Below are 12,391 nucleotides of genomic sequence, written 5' to 3'. Positions count from 1 at the left end.
TGCATGTTGCTTCATATCGCTATCTGTTAAAATTATAATACATTTTCCGAACTAGTGCAGTTTGAATCCATCAGCACGCGCTTTGTCTGCAAGGAGCAGACGATTTTCACGGAACAAACCAGCATCCTGGCCTGTGCGTTTGGTGAATCTCGTTCTTGCACGAAATGCACGGAATGCGACTTTTGGGACAACATAATGAAACTCATGAAACGCACGGAAGTACTTATGGAACGGCCAGTTACCATAACTCGTTTAACGCGTTAAACTCGTGCGACTTTCGGAACGGGCCCATTGTTGCGGTTACCCTAAATACGTAGAAAAGCGACGTCATATAACAACAACGACAGCGACATCCTATGTATACTAGATATATAAATTATAATGAACAAATTATTAATAACAAACATCTGTGAAAATTTGAAGGTATGAAGGATAATAAGTATTGGTGTGGTAGCGAAATATTTAATACGTAAAATTGTATTCATTTACCCATACGCAACTTCAGATTTCAATGTAGGAGCGATATAAGAGGATAGTCGTGATTACTTTTTGTTTGATTTGTATAACGCCATTTATTGTAATTGCATGCTGTAAACTTCTTCATATTATTGCCTAGGTCTTATTCCTTGCGTTTTGCTTATTATTCTGCTGCAAATGGTTAATGGAACCAAGATATGGACAATTAGAAATGAAAATATTTCCCGTAAGCTTCCATTGCTACGCGAGCCTCGCCACTTGACAGATCCCCTTGGTCACGTCAGAGCTCGTTGCGGCTTGTGGCCAATGGGAGAGCTCTGTGTCTCGGAATGCTCTTCCTAAAATACTTCTATATTCCTTGGTACTGTCTGGCTACCTTAGCTGAGACCATGGACGGAAGTGCGCATGCGCCAACTGGATGTGTTCATTGGCAAAATAGGGGTGATGGCACTTTGGTCAGGAAGCGGGTTCCGTGAAAATGGTCTTCTGTGGAAACAACAATGAAGTTTCAAACGTAGAAACATCGCCGCTAAAATACGTAGAGATGTTTACGAGTTATGTAAGGGTGCAGAATGAAAAAATAGCCATCCATATGCTATATAAGCAAACAGAATATATCAGGAAACTATTCAACATGCCACATTAGTAGATAAACTTATTTGTAAACCAGTAGCCACAAATGTACACAGCAGTAATCAGGGTAGTATTCACTAATAATAGTATTACTATTATTGCACATAGTATTATAAATATAATAAAGAATATGTAGTAACTGAATGGTTTATGACATTGTGTATTATATCGAGGGCATTTTGTAAATTGTGCAACAGGGACCAAAATGACACAGTTTTCTTTGTTCCACTTCGAAACGGTTTGTTATGAATTGTAAGAGATATCACAAACACAGTAAGCAGTAATAAACCCAACAAGCTAACCCATACAAGCAAAATGCCACAGTGTGGTTTGGTGTGTTCTACCTGCTTCCCCTCTCACGTTAAAAATCGCACTTTCCAGCTAGTTTCGTTTCCCTTGGCTGGACTGTATCTGAGTGCTCTGTTTTGTACATATTGCAATTTCTGTAAATGTGTTTTAGCGGCCTGTAACCATGTAGGGCCGGCATATAATAATATAGGTCTAATCATCATTTGATACAGATGGAGTCTTGTTTCAATTGACAACGCTGGTGATCTTAGTAGAGGCATGAGGTATCCTGTTCTTTGTTTTGCCCTTCTTGCCACCTCATCTAGATGTGGGCCAAAAGTCAGTCTTGTATCAAGGCTTATTCCTAGGTACTTTATCTTATTGACCGTAGGGACTGGCGTCTGGAATATTTGGAGTTTGATTTTCTCCCTAGCTCCACTCGATGCAAAAACTATGGTGTTGCTTTTTGTTGGATTTATTTTTATTTTCCATTTCTGAGTCCATTTTATTAATTCTGGCACATACTTGTTAATTCGTTTTTGAGCTGCGGTCTCTCTGCGCTGGGTTTTATACACGTGGTGGCGCAGGGGCGGAGAAAATTCTAACTACAAGTACGCGTTGCCAACTCATTTCTTTTTTTTTACAATTTGCAAACTCCGTACTGAGAATTATCGTGATTTGACATTGAGAAAACACTAGTGGAAAAATCACTAGATGCACGTGCTACCATAACTAAAACTGTGTGCATCCAGACAATATAATTAATAATGAGCCACGCAGGACTCTGCAGCAATACTAAACAGTTTAAATGATAATAATTGATAACTTTTACAGAATACAGAGACCACGCAGGGTCTAATAATAAGTGAAGCTAATAAACTTAGAGGTGGATCCGCTAACGTTTGCAGAATGCATTTAAACTAAAAGCGTATGCCTCGCAGGGACATTCCGCTTAACTCTTTCATCCGATATTAAAAAGGATATAGCGACCACGCAGGGTCTAATAATAATTGAATGGCGACCACGCAGGGTCGTTACAACTTTGACTGTGCAGCCAGCAGAGACTATTGGGTGCCAAAACTGAGAATAGGGAGGAGGGGGGGTGTCAAGGACAGTTTACTTTTTCTTAGTATGCAAGGCTTAGCATTAATAGTCTATAGTACAGGGGTGAAAAGTAAGGGGGAACTGTCCTCTTCTGCCGCCACTGTCTGCAGGTAACAGTGACATCAGACATTTTTGTTTTGTTTAAAGCTTTGATAAACAGCATAAACCTGGAGGGAGGGAAATCGACGGAAAACATGTGAGATGCCTCTGTGAGATATAAAAATCCTGTAAAACCTAAAAAAATGTAAAAACCTAAAAAAGGTTTCATTTAGGCACATACACCTAAAATAGGTTCTAACAAGCCAAATAGGTTATTTTAGGCACTATAAAACTCAGTTCTTTCTTTTTTTATGAAACGCCGATATTCTTATTTACCTGCAAAGGAAAAATAGGTTAAAAACGTAAAATCCGAGGTCTAGTAATGAGTTACATTTATTTTTCTGACACACAAGACCACACGTGGGCGGACGTCCATGCCAGAACTCGAATTCTTATGAGACTATTTTTTATTTTTTCAATTCATTCGTAGGCACTCCATTGCGGTCAAACACTGTTCTCATACTGTGCTGAAACTATTTCCTGTTATGTTTACTACAGACATCTTCTTAGCTTCAGGCATCTTGGGAAGTTCTATTATTATTATTATTAATGCCTTGTTTTAAATGGCGGAGTTAAGGCCGTACAAAGCCTTTTCTTCCACTCAACCATACATTTAAAATTATACATTATTATATTATACACAAAGTACACTAAGTCATTTCACATAGGTCCACACACACACATTATACTCATACACACAAGTCTTAAAGCCCTGAATATAACACACAAAATACAAAATATATAATACACAAAAAACTAAATATGGAATGAAAGAATACAAAATTTAAAATTGTATTTAAGTAAGTGCAAGGTATTTTAAGAATTTGTTCACTTGCACATACTTTTTAGTCTGCTTGACAGGGGAAAATCTAACGACTACTCTGAAGAGAGTGGTGAACACGTCTGCTAAAGGAACTGACGGAGCTTACTGTTCTAGTGCTTTCTGGCAACTGATTCCATAGTCTTACAGCCGATACGGAGAAAGAGTTGGAAAAGAAGTTTGATCTGTGGACGGGGATAGAGAGAACTGAGGAGCTGCGTGATCTGGTGTCGCGATCGTGAAATTCGTGAAGAAATTGGAAGCGAGAGAGAAGATAGGAAGGTGACTTGAGGTTGAGAACTTTGTAAAGTAAAATCAGTGTGTGCAGCATTCATCTTTCTTGCATACGTAGCCACCCCAATTTGAGAAAATAAGGTGATAGGTGGTCCCAATATTTTAAATTAAAAATGTATCGTACGCAGGCATTTTGAACACTCTGCAGACGTCTAGCTGACTCACCTGTTAAGCCGGAATACGCTACGTCACAATAATCTAAATGGCATAAAACTAGGGACTGACATAGTTTGGCCTTGATAGAGGTGGGGAGGAACTTGCCCATGCATCTTATAGAATACAGAGATGCGAAGGCTTTTCTACACGCCGAACTTGTGTGATGTGACCATGATAAATTTCCGTCTAATACAATTCCCAGATCTTTAACAGTTTGGTTAAATGGAATGCTTGAATTAACTATTCAAGACCCACAATCGTGGTTTGCTCTTGCATTCATTAACGATTTTTTTTACTTTCTGTCTGTATGTATTTCTGCTTATCCTCGTCGTTCTGACACCATGAAGGCCACCCGCTCGCTTCCTGTTTTATTTTCAAGAAGGTGTTGACATAACCAGAAAAAAGTCCTCCAGTCTTTGTGACAGGGTCGTACATCGATGTTTCATACTTCCACACTTCCGACACTGACAGCACTTTGTAGCCTAAACTGCAAGCTTTACGCACCTCGGCTATGACCCAAGTTCCTGAAAGTATACGCTGATCATCGGAATGGCTGCATGTACGTTCACATTTTAATCTAAAAGCACATTCCTTGCACAATACAAACATCAGTTTTCCGTGCATTTTTGTAGGTAAAACAGGATGTAAAAGGGTTTTCGGTGGCAGAATAGTACATTTGATGAGTCCCTCCATGTTCAAAACCTCATTTACCGGAGGAATAGAATTTCCTAGAAATATTGTAGGATGTCCGACAGGATAGGCACAGTATTTGTTCACATAAGGGTACAAACTTGTAAAATCGTTGTACTGCAATTTCTCGTTTTCCTTGATCTTGTAATAAGTCCTGACTGTTTCAACTCTTCCTCCATATAAGGCGTCTCGTGGATTCAAAGGAATGCAGCAAACAATAGGATGTGTCGATAGATATCTATTCAGTTCAGGATCTGCTTTCAATATTTTGTTGAAATCGCATTCCCACATAGTGACGACATGGTATCCTTCAGAACGTAAAGCCGCAAGTTTACGACATGTTGTCTCGTATCTGAAGGCTGCAGTGTTCAACATGTCACTGTGTTTCTGACTGTTACTATCCTGATCGGTTTCATCGTCATCTTTCGGATACATATCCCTGTTAACGGATATGCAACGTTGACAACCATGCCAGTAACAGCCCAGGGCCTCATACACTGTTTTCGTCTCCTCGTGATAACCGTCCACTCTGTAACGTCCTCCTATGACATATTTTTCACGAGTACGTCCGCCGTGAAGAAGTATTACATCATTCTGTTCTTCAACGTAGGTTAGCCATTTCAATGCAAACTTCGACATCTGATCTGCATGATGGTAACCTCCTTTAGGAATTATTCCTATAGTGTTAGCAGGCATAAATTTCTGTCTGTAAATTAGTGAACAGGCAGATGCTATTGTGAGGCAATCCTTGAAAATGTCTATTTTGCATATGTCTAGGAAATTCTGTCTCAGCTTCAGACATCCTTGTCTCAACAGGGTAACATCCTTGATGCAGTATTGGAGAAGTTGGTTTCTGTTGTTGAAAGGTATGTTTTGCATGCATTCGACGTCATACCAAGACATGAATCGGTGTTGATCTTCAACTGTTTTCATGTATTCATAACCGTATGCAGAAGGAGGAGGCATCGGTCCAATGTAATTTCTGTTCTTGTAGGTGTTCCACAAATGCGGATAATATCATTTCTGAACAGGCAAACCGAAAAGTTTCGAAAAGCCTGCAAGATTTGTCTGAACGTAGTTGAGACTGTCCACAAAATGAAGATTTTGGTATGTCATGCTGATGATTTTGGTACCATCTAAGATGACACGAGATTTCATTTCTCTCTCCAACATTCTCCGTAATAAAAATGTACAATCGTAACCTCGTGCATTATGTGCACAGATGATTATGTCGGAAAACTTATGCTGCAATTCCAAATAGGACAGAAATGTGTCTACAGGGTCATCCCAGAATATAAACTCTCTTGTTCCACAAACAGAACACGGAACTGTTAAATCCTCTTTTTTGTAACATGCGTGACAGGCCGTCTGCACCACAATAAGATTCGGAACGTGAAGAAAAGTTTTTCTTTCTCAAAATAAGGAATGTCAGTGTAGCATTCAAAGTCGTAAAACACAAATAGAAATTTTGAGTTCTGTTTAGGTTTCGGTATAGACATGTAACAGAAATGATTTACAGGTTTCACACAATTACATACCGTACAATATTTCATGTTGCATCTATGTACTTTCTCATATCTATTGTTCGTGAGAATAATTCTGAAACATCGGGGACACTGTTGGATTTCGCTGCAGACAGTACCGTTTCGGAACGGTGTAGAAACATGATTTGTGAAGCAGTTCTCATTTTTGAAAATTCTGTTACATGTTTGACATATTCTACGAACACCCTGTTCAGGCACACACGGTGGAGTTGAACGGCACATAGAACATAACTGTTTACACAGATGGTTATGAGCTTTCTGAAATATGAGTTCGTTACACCCGCGACATTCTTGTTTTGCCGCAAATGCTCCAACACGGTTCACTATCACATCATAATGCTGTCTCAGGTTATCGTAGAGAAGATATATAAATTTGGAAGCGTTTTTTATTGAACATGCAATAATGATGAGAGTAGAAAATTTCTGTAGTAAACACTCAATCTTAAGCGTGTCGCAGCATGGTTTTAGGTCTGAACGAAGCACGAAAACAGCATTAGCAGACTTAGTAGAATGTGTCACACAATCGCTGAATAATTGTAATCACACGGTAGGAGTCTTTTGTGACCTATCAAAAGCTTTCGATTCTGTAAATCACGAGATATTGCTGTGGAAACTTCAAAAACTTGGTATTCGTGGACTACCACAAAAGTGGTTTCAATCTTACCTTACCAATAGAAAGCAAATTATAGAAATCGCTCACACCACAGCAAAAGGATATGTAACACATCAGCACTCCACCATGAAAAGTGTAACATGTGGGGTGCCTCAGGGAAGTATTCTTGGCCCTCTTTTGTTTCTTATGTACATAAATGATTTACCAAATGTTATACCCGAGGCAAATGCAATATTATATGCTGATGATACAAATATTATAGTAACAGACACTTCCAAAGATGCTCTACAATCTAAGGCTAATAACGTATTAAACAAATTAGATGACTGGTTTTTAAATAATAATCTACTCCTCAACAGCAAAAAAACAAATTACATTACATTTTCTACAATCCAAACCAGAAACCAAATAAGCCTCAATCTAATATCTGGGAATACACAACTAGAGCCTAAAAAAAATTCAAAATTTCTGGGTATCATTCTGGATGAACACCTTAGCTATACAGAACACATAAACACGCTACAATCAAAATTAAGTAGTGTGTGCTATGCCCTTCGAGAAATGGTAGACATCTCAAGCACCCAAACTGTCAAGTGCCTTTATATGGCAAACTTTGATGCTGTACTAAGATACGGGATTATGGTTTGGGGTAACAAGGGCCACTCCAATGTCCTTTTTATGCTTCAAAAAAGAGCTATAAGAATCATAACTGGAGTAAAGAAAACTTATTCATGTAGAACTCTTTTCCGTAAACTTAATGTGTTAACTCTTCCCTGCATATACATTTATGAATGCTTAATTTATGTTAAGCAAAATATTTCCAACTTTGCCACAAATGAGGAAATACATGGCCTAAACACAAGAAATAAAGACAAACTTCACATAAAACACTGCCGCCTTAACTTATGTAAGAAAGGTCCCTTAAACTCTTCAATAGACCTCTACAATAAACTACCACAAGATGTGAGGAAAGAACAAAAATTGATGATATTCAAGCACAAGATAAAATCAATGCTTCTGAAGCATGTTTTTTATTCTATAGCTGAATACATGGAAGCAACTTTTACATAAGACAAATGTACATAATGCAGTATAATCACATATTTTTCTTGTAAAATTAAATGTCAAATGAAAGTGGATAATTAGTATCACCTAGAAGTAGGCTGCAATGTTCTATATCTTCTCATGTTATATTTTTTTTTGTTGTTGTGATTTTGACATAATACGAGAGTAAGACCTAATTTTTTACAATTTTTGGCTGTATATTTTGTATTTGTAAAATCTATTAATGTAGTATTGTATTGTAATGTAAGTATTGACATGTCCTATATTACCATGTACTGTAATTTGTACACACCGGTAGTCCTTGGACGCAAATAAACTAAACTAAACTAAACTAAACTTTTCAAACTGTCCTTCAAACAAAACATCTTTAACGTCACGAAGATTGTTGTATACAATAATTTTATATTCTGAGAGAACTTGCTGAAATTTTCTCAGTTCGGGAATTCCACTTCCGGCACACGTATTGTCTGTCAGATCTACATCTGCTTTTCGCATAATTTCGAAAACAGGTTTGAGAAGATTTCTGTTTTTTCAGTATTGAGTATAGGAAGGATCGTTATCAGCATAGGCTTTCCCTATGACCAGCGCTTCAGCTAAACAGAGTGGTTTTTTTCTATTTGGCACACCGACGATACTTCTTTTTTGAGTGCTTAACATGTAATTAGGTAAACAATATGTTCGATTACCCCCACCTCCAACAGGTATACTGACATGGTCTGCTCGTAAAATTAAACGATCTGTAGCAGTGAAGGTTTTCGCACTTTGTAGTATTTTGTACATAATGTTCCACACCTTATCACTATGCAACTGATCACATATATGCCACCCGATGTAAATATCTTTCACAGTTGGGTCAGATATGTTAGACAAAGTTAAACCTATTTTGTCTTCATCCTTGGTGTCTTTTTTAACGTAGATGAGAAGATTTTCAACACCTTCGCGAATCCAAGTGTGAGGATCGACATTTTCTGGTGGCTGTGAGAAACTGAATTCAACACGTCGTCCCTTGGAACGGAATTTAGGATATTCACGTTCTTGAATGTTATGTAATGTTATATTCCCTATCTGTTCACGAGACACTGAAGCACGTTTCCTTTTCTTACCTTTCCCATTTGATGGCTGTTCTGCTGGTGGGTCCGGTCTCCATGACGGTCCTGGCAAAGGCTCCGGGTGTGATCTGGATGCAGCGTTTGTAGAAGTTCCTGTGTCGGATGCCTGCGTCTCCTTGGTGCCTCGGGATACAGGATCAGGTGTCGATGGGGGGCCTGGGGACTCTTCGGGAATACCTGTCCATCCTCCTCCTGCTGGTGGGTCCGGTCTTCATGACGGTCCTGGCAAAGGCTCCGGGTGTGATCTGGATGCAGCGTTTGTAGAAGTTCCTGTGTCGGATGCCTGCGTCTCCTTGGTGACTCGGGATACAGGATCAGGTGTCGATGGGGGGCCTGGGGACTCTTCGGGAATACCTGTCCATCATCCTCCTGAAAGATCGGGTGCGGATGTTGTTACTGTCCGTAGTAAGTGGTCATACTCCTCGACCAATGAGATACTTTCTCCCGCGATGATTTTGTGCGCAATGATCGCCAACACTTCCCGTAATTGTGCAGATGTTGTGTAATATCCGTCACGATATAGCACTAACAGATCGTCAGCGGATAACTGTACGTCCATGATCGTACAATGATTATTTCACGAAGACTGTCTTGTGGAGAGAACACCGTTCTTTATATATGCAAGCATGACGCAACAGTTATCTCCGATCCTAACGGTTCTACTGACCCTATGTAATTATCCCGGAAATGGTTAACAGGCTTCACCACATGTTTTCCTCTTTGATATCACTATGTAACGGTTTTTATGTTTATCTGAAAACGCGGGATACAGGATGTAGATAAATGCTTAACGAAGGAACGTCTGAAATGTTTATCTATCGACAAGGGAAGAAGGACGTAGATAAGGAAATAGCTCGGCTCCTAATTGAGCTAGACCGGAAGTGATGACATATTCTCTTCACCACATGTTTTCCTCGTAGATAACGCTATGTAACGGTTTTCATGTTTATCTGTAAACACAGGATGTAGATAAATTCTTAACGAAGGAACGTCTGAAATGTTTATCTATCGGTAAAGGAAGAAGGACGTAGATAAGGAAATAGCTCGGCTCCTAATTGAGCTAGACCGGAAGTGATGACAAATTCGTAATCTGCACGTCGAGACCTTTCAGTAGAGTGGTCGGAAGGGGGTTCTACGATTGAAAATAAAGAAAGTAGGAAACGGCCGGTCCTAGAACAATGAAACCTGGTTCACCGGAAAGAGGACTTCACTCCGAGTCCAACAAGCTATCAATCATCCTCCTAGCTCAATTAGGAGTCAAGATATAGCGATTTTAAGTTTTCGCACAAAGGTCAAGGTCATCTCAAGGTCAAGGTCAAGGTCATCTCAAGGTCAAGGTCATCTCAAGGTCAAGGTCAAGGTCATCTCAAGGTCAAGGTCAAGGTCATCTCAAGGTCAAGGTTAAGGTCAAGATGTATATGTATATGTAATATATATAAGTAGTGCAATTGGGTTGTTTCAAAGTCACACTTTGTAGGTATGCTTTTTTTTATCAATTGAATATCACTTTTTGACATATTTTAACAATTTTTTTGTCAACGTTTTAGCGTTTAGCGATGTTTTTAGTACAATTTTTAATGAATTATTTTTTTTCCTACTCACACTTGGTAGGTATTTCACGATCTTACGTGATATAACTTAACCTATCTTTTTTTTCTTACTTGTTGTTTCAAAATAGTATTTTGTAGGTATTTTTTTTTTTATCAATTGAATATTAGTTTTTGACATATTTTGACAATTTTTTTGTCGATGTTTTAGCGTTTAGCGATGTACATGATGAATCCACAAACAGATTTTTCCTAAGTCTTACTGTTTCCAAGATAACACCACTTCCGGTTGCTATTTTGGATTTCCGAGCATAGGTTCTATTCATATTTTACTTACATATAGGTGTACGTGATGAATTCGCAAACAGATTTTTTCTAAGCCTTACTGTTTCCAAGATAACACCACTTCCGGTCGCTATTTTGGATTTCCGAGCATAGGTTCTATTCATATTTTACTTACATATAGGTGTACATGATGAAACACCAAACAGATTTTTCCTAAGTTTTACCGTTTCCAAGTTAACCCCACTTCCGGTTGCCATTTTGGATTTCCGAGCATAGGTTCTATTCATACTTTTTCTCACATATAGGTGTACATGATGAATCACCAAACAGATTTTTCCTAAGTCTTACCGTTTCCAAGATAACACCACTTCCGGTCGCTATTTTGGTTTTCCGAGCATAGGTTTTATTCATATTTTACTTACGTATAGGTGTACGTGATGAATTCGCAAACAGATTTTTTCTAAGTCTTACTGTTTCCAAGATAACCCCACTTCCGGTCGCCATTTTGGATTTCCGAACATAGGTTCTATTCATATTTTTTCTCATGTATAGGCGTACGTGATGAATCTGCAAACAGATTTTTTCTAAGTTTTACTGTTGGTGTAGTACAGTGTCCCGGGTTCAACGCCCGAAAATGAGGCTCGGTGAGGCTCGCCTTAATGGATTTCTCTCGTAAGGCATGAGCCTTATTTTCTCGCAGTGTTGCCAGCTCACCCCAAGAATATTTCACCATGTGATATTTTACAGGCGAAGCTAACCTACAAATGGGAGTTGGCAACACTGGCAACATCAATTGCGGTTTAATATTGCCAACTCACCTCAAGAATATTTCACCATGTGATATTTTACAGGCGAAGCTAACCTACAGAGTAGTACAGTGGCACCGGTTCCACGCCCGAAAATGGCGCTCGGTGGCGCTCGCAGTGTTGCTAACTCCTCACTTGAAAAAATCACCAAGGTTTTTTTTTAGTCTAATCTAACCTAAAGCAAGGAGCTGGCACTTGTGTGCTTGCAGTGTTGCCAACACTTTACTCGAAAAATCACCAAGGTTTTTTTTTAATCTAATCTAACCTAAAGCAAGGAGCTGGCAATACTGCTTGAGGCTTGCCTTACAGTGCATAAAGCAGTGTTACCAACCTACTGGTATTTTTGCTGTAGCTTTTTACAAAAAAAAGAGAGAGAGGGGGAAAAGTTAAACAACCGACAATGTTGCTAATATTTACCTACAGCTTTTTTTTTTTTTTTTTTTTTTTTACTTGGCAAGGGCTTAGCCAATTTATATACTGGCGTAACATACATACACTGGGCAAAGAGAGCCGGCAACAAACACACACTGCCGTAAAAGAGAGAGATGGATGGATGGATGGATGGCAACAGAGTATGTGTGTGTGTGTGTGTGTATAATATGTAGCATTATTAACTAGAGTGTGTTGGCAACCCACCTGCAACTAAAAAAAGATAGAGATGCCAACATTGCTGTAAGATAAAGAGAGAGACCTATAGCTGGCAACAGTGGTGAGCGAATGCGCCTTATTTTAAATTTTTTCCAAGTCCCGGGGGCCAATGTTTATATATATTGTGATTTTTGTAAACACCTCTCGGGGGAACGATGTGCCACACATGCGCGCGCGCTTTTTATTATTTCCGTATTGTGACGCAAACAAACA

Source organism: Lepisma saccharinum, chromosome 23 (genome assembly GCF_977018435.1).
Source record: "Lepisma saccharinum chromosome 23, izLepSacc3.1, whole genome shotgun sequence".
Classification (NCBI taxonomy): Eukaryota; Metazoa; Arthropoda; class Insecta; order Zygentoma; family Lepismatidae; genus Lepisma; species Lepisma saccharinum.
The sequence above is the reverse complement of the archived record's forward strand: the minus strand, read 5'-3'. Positions refer to the sequence as shown.